A 5,502-nucleotide genomic window follows, 5' to 3' on the forward strand; every position below is an offset into this window, starting at 1 on the left:
TTCGACGCAGTTTTTGCAGGGGCGAGGTCCTGCTGCGCCGCCCAGGCTGCTCTCGCGCTCGAGCTCCCGGGCTCACGCGGTCCTCCCCCCTCAGCCCCACGGAGTGCTGGGCTTACAGGCGGGAGCCCGGCCTGCGCAGCGGTTTCTGACAGAACCAGGGCAGGCCAGAGGGGGTGGCCAGAGCTGGCTGTGCTCCCCGCCCCGCCTGAGCCACCCTCCTTCTGCTCCCGGGGGAGGTGGCTACCCCAGACCCAAGCGGGGCAAACTCCGGCGGCGGGCGGGGTGTCCAGGTCGAGGGAGGGAGGGCAGGCCTGCTCACCAGGTGTCCTAGTCTGGCCAGCCATGACCTTCATCGAGGCCCGGAGCTGTGCCTCCAACTCGAGTCAACTCGGAATTTGAGGGGACAGAAGGAGGTGAGGCCTGACGACGCCTCCCAGCTCACCCGCCGGTTTCTTTACTTTTTCTTTTTTTTAATGTGTTGGTGTGTCACTCTGTCGCCCAGGCTGGAGTGCAGTGGCACAACCACGGCTCACTGCGGCCTCCGCCTCCTGGACTCGGGCGAGCCTCTCGCCTCAGCTTTCCAAGTAGCTGGGACTACGGGCACTCTTCACCACGCCTGGCTAGTTGTTGCTGCTGCTGTTGCTTCTGTGGCTAGAGTTGCCGGGGGTGGAAGTATTTACCAAGAGGACGGCTGTGAACGAGGAAAAAGTAGATTTCTTAGAGGAAAGCTACACTGTGAAGCACACAGGGGGCAGGACAACAGCAAGACTGCCTGCTGTCTCCTGCCTGTTGTTTTAATTGTTCGTAGAGACGGTTCTCTGTGTTGCCCAGGCTCACCCCGTCTATCTCTTTGTCACTTTAAGTCAGTGTGACATCTCTGCTAGCTCTGTTCTGGGCAAAACCCGCCACTTCTTCAAATGGTCTCCTATCCCCCCACCCCCAAATTATCTGCAGATTCAGAAGTCTTCCCAGCCCGCCGGAACTCCTGTGCCAAGTCCCCAGGGACCAGGCTGTGGACTTCGTGCGTGGGGGCCCGCGAAGTTCCTGCCTGGCAGGCCGTCGCGGCAGCTGTCCTTTCTGACGGGAGGCAGCTCTCGCTTGGTAGACTCGGCCTCAGGCCCTGGTTGAGCACTTGTGAAGTCTTGGCAGACCCACTTCAGGAGGAGCGTAGGGGTCATGTGGGTTCCAGGAGGACTGGGGTCCTGGGGAGGAAGCCGCTGCTGGAATGTAGGTTCCTGCGTCCTGGAGTCCTGGACGTCGGGGAGACCTCGCCGAGGCTTGTTGCTTCAGCGCGCTGCTGTGGGCATGAGGCTTACCTGGGTGGGCTGCAGGGAGGACAGTGAGTGGCTGGGCAGGGCGCCCCCTGTCTCTTCTCTGCCGCCCTCCCTCCTCCCCCTCTCCTCTCCCCTCTCCCTCCTTCTCTCTCCTTCCCTCCCTCCCTTTCTCTCCTCTGTCTCCCTCCCCCTCCTTTCTCTCTCTCTCTCCTCTTTCTCTCTTTCTCTCCCTCTCTGCCTGTTTCTGTCTCTGCTTTTGATTAGAAAGGCAAAATAAAAATGTGGAGTCCTGGGGTCCCCCCGGATACGCTGCTGTGCTGTTCACACGCTGTACTACTGGCCGTCAGAGCCGGGGTCAGGGGTGTGCTGGGCTTGGATTGGGGCCTGGCTGGGTCTCCCTGCCCGTGGAGAGTCCGAGGTGGCAGCGTGAAAGCAGTCGGGGTTGGACTTCTGGTTTTGGGGTCCCCCGTGGAAGGCGCCCTTCACCCAGCCGTCCTGCTCTTGGCCGCTCTCCTCTCAGTTGTCACTGGATGGCAGAGGGACACAGCCTGGGGGTGACAGTGCGTCCCCAGCCGAGGCCCGGGTGCCGTGGGCGTGCGAGTGGGAGCCAGCAATTGGCTTTCATTGGATGTGAGGGGGCTTTTTCGAGCCGTTAGATATGCAGGACAGATAAATACTGAACCGGCAATCTTGCACAGAAAGGACGTTTGTGCTTGAGCTTGTTTTTCAGTTCCGAGGGTGCCGGCAGCTTTTCCTTCCAGCAAACTTGCTTTCAGAGTAGCAAGGCAGAAACCACGTCCAAACGAAAGAAAAGAGGTCCCGGCCAGCCATCCACAACTTTCATGTCAGGAAAAAAAAAAAAAAATAGCCAACAAAAGCCGCCGTGAACGCGAGTCCCTCTGTTTGGTTCCCTTGGGAACAGAGCTGTGCAGTCACTCTTTCTGGGCCTGGCTGCTGTGCCCGCTGACTTAGACACAGACCCTGCGATGGAGGAATATGACCATTCAGGCCCCTCCCGTGGTGCAAAAGGGAGGAATAAGCACAATTTCTGAGCAAGAGCCGTGCGCGATCGTGTCCGCAGTGTGGTCGGAAAATGTTCGTGCAAGACAAACTTCTGATATTTCGCTGTTAAGTGCCTTCCAGAGGTGGCCTGGACCATCACCCCCCACCTTTGTACCTGCAGCTGCTGTGTTACAAATGCTTTAGAGTGCATGGCTTTCCTAATACAGTAAAAAAAAAAAATTAATGCGAGGATTAAAGAAGTGTTTAGCTGCCTTCAGAGGCGAGCATTCCAGCTTACAATGGATGGATTGTCGGCTGCTGGCCTTCGCGAGTTCAGACCAATCGATTAAATGAGAGAGCCTGGGACTGAGGGCAACTCTCTGGCACCTTCCTTCCCTCCTGCCAACTGTACACATTGGTCGAGTGACTGTCCAACCTAGGGTCGGTGGCGCTGCCTGGCCTCTATTGGGCCGACCACTTGTGGGGGCTGCCCTGGCCGTCCATCTCGATCAGGACGCCCGTGTTGAAGTCCCACGGTGCGACTGGAGAGGCGTGTAGGCCACAGCCACGCCGCTGCCTTGATGCTTCCCGGCTCCTGAACCAAAAACCAGCGACTTCCTGGCCCACTCACTTTCTCTCTCCACTCTATTCCTGTCTTTTTTTGGTGGCAGTTTGGGAGAGCGCTATGATCCTAGCACCGTGTTTCGAAGGACCCAAGCATGGAGGTGTGGCTTTACACGGATGCGCTCTGGAATTGTTGGACTGGACTTTCCCACGTGGGCTTTGACGATCGGAGGCGTGGCCTCTGGGTCAGGGCGTCTGTACGGGTGTGACTGCGTGCTAGGAGGCAGGGCATGGAGGACGATGCTTACTTAGCATGTCTCAGCAGAGGAGAGTTTGAGACCTGGTCCTCCCATTCACGAGCTGCCACCCAGCCCCGTCCACTTCCTGTGCGTGGATCTGGTGGCCGCAGCCTCCGACGTCGTGACGTCGAGAAGTATCGGTCGCCAGTATCTTCTGGTGGCGAGTAACAGAGTACCCAAGGGCTGCCATGTGTCTGCATACAAGAGGAACCAGGAAGGCAGTCACACGACCTGGGCTGTTGGTGACTTGGCCAGATCAGGCGCCTGTTCTTTCTTCATGGTTGCAAGATGGCACCCGCAGCTCCAAGCGGATGTCTCACCCTCAAGTAGCCAGGGTGGAAGAAGGTACAGGGAAGAGCTCTTCCCGAGGGTTCCTCCTTCCCTAGGTCCAGGGAGAGGTTCCCAGCATGTCTCGGCAGATGCCACCAGCCAGATTGAGGCCCCTGAGTACCACACCTGTCACTGCCGAGGTTGTGGGGCCACAGGGGGGAGGTGGCCGAACTGAATTCATGCCCAGGGGAGGGGCGCACTCACCGGAGCAGGATTGAGGCTTTGTCAGGTAGGGAGACGTGGCGAGGGCAGTTGAGGGGGACCAGGAATGCCAGCCAGTAGTGCAGAGCATTCCTAGTGCGTCTGCCAGGGCCGTAGAGGGGTGTTACTACAGCTCTGGGTCCCCCCTTCCCCTCCCTCCCACGGCTTTCCCAGCAGCCGTGGCCACTGTGGCCCCCGAGTCCCCCACTCCAAGCACCCCACCCCAAGCACGTGCAGCCGGCGGTCCCTCCGCCCCTCCTGAGCACCGTCTCACCAGAGCCAGCCTTTCTAGGCGCCTTCACGAGCTGTGTGACAGGACCCCAGCCCTGCGTGGTTTCCGTTTGGGGTCACGGGGAAGTCCCCGAGTGTCTGCCCAGGCAGCCCTGGAGGTGCCTGGATCTTGTTTCTTTCTGCGGCCTCTGTATTTCTCAAGGACGCCTCCCCTTCCCACAAGGGCAGGGGCACTCCCAGCAGCTCCAGGCAAGTCCTTAGCCTTGGGGTTTCCCTCTCCCACAGTCCCAGCAGGAGTCCCTGGTTCGTTCGCTGTGACGGCGCCAGCGTGGGGACCTGTGTTTATCTGTGTGGGTGACCTGTGCTGGTCACTGAGACCAGCCAGGCAGTGACTCTGATGGGTCAGGCTCGTGTGTATGTGTGTGTGTGTGTGTGTGTGTGTGTGTGTGTGTGTGTGTGTGTGTGTGTGTGTATGTACACGTGTGTGCAGGGTCAGCCTCCCTGGAGCTGAAGGGGCTGAGAAGTGGAAGATGGTCCCCACAGGACACTATGGAGTGCTGTTATTAGAAGACAGGGGAGCAGGGCCAGGCATGGTGGCGCATGCCTGTCATCCAGCCCTTTGGGAGGCCAAAGTGAGAGGATTGCTCGAGCCCAGGAGGTCGAGGCTGCAGGGAGCTGGGATTGTACCGCTGCACTCCAGCCTGGGAGACAGAGTGTGACCCTGGGAGAAGAAGAAGGAGAACAAAGACAAGAAGGGGAAGGAGAGGAAGGAGGGAGGAGGAAGGCACAGGCAGAAGCGTGGGCCCGTAAACCCAGGGGGTGCCCACCCCAGCACAGTGTGAGGGTCTTGGATAGCGAGAGGGAACTGCGTTCTGGAGAAGTCGCGCTCGGTGGCTTGCAGCCCAGCTGCTGGAGGAGTCTTGATCTGGGGTCAGGCGGCAGGTGCCAGTTCTGTAACGATTGATTGTGCATGCTGATAAGTCTGGGCTCACCCACAGCCACCCTGAATCCCCGTGTCTGCATGGCATGCGCTTCTGATGCGCGCTCTGCAGTCCGCAGGATGACGGCCTCATGAGGTGCCCCGGCTGGAAGATCTTGCCGCCGTCTTGCAGGGGGAGAACTGTCCAGAGATGGGGGCCGTGACCTCAGGGCAGGCGGGGCCGGCCCGGCCCCCTCGGGCTCACAGCCGCCTAGGAAGAGGGGGTGAGAAGGCTGGCACGGTCACTCCCGACGTGTGGGCCCAGGGCTCAGCCTGGGCGCCAGGGACATGCTTGATCACTTCACCCCGGACCCGCTCCTCTGCCCACTCTTACCGGCTCCCCAGGAGTGTCCTCCCAGGGAGTATTCCCAGAAGAAGCCTAGCTGGGGAGTCCGTGGGGTGCTCCGAGCCCCAGGGATGGGACGGTGTGGTGTACCTGGCTGGGAGAGTTACATCGGAAGAGGATATGAGGAGGTGAGGGGTGGGAGGGGAGGGGATGCCGGGGTTGGGGCCAGAGGGAGGCTCTGGGCAGGAGCCTGGAGGCGCCACTGCCTGCCTGCAGTGCGGTCGGGGTCCCAGCCTCCCCAGCCTCACTCTCGGGCTGGAGGGGGCGGGGTCCCTG

The sequence above is a fragment of the Carlito syrichta genome, unplaced genomic scaffold, assembly GCF_000164805.1.
Source record: "Carlito syrichta isolate Samal-C Ts95f unplaced genomic scaffold, Tarsius_syrichta-2.0.1 Scaffold169154, whole genome shotgun sequence".
NCBI classification, from domain to species: Eukaryota; Metazoa; Chordata; class Mammalia; order Primates; family Tarsiidae; genus Carlito; species Carlito syrichta.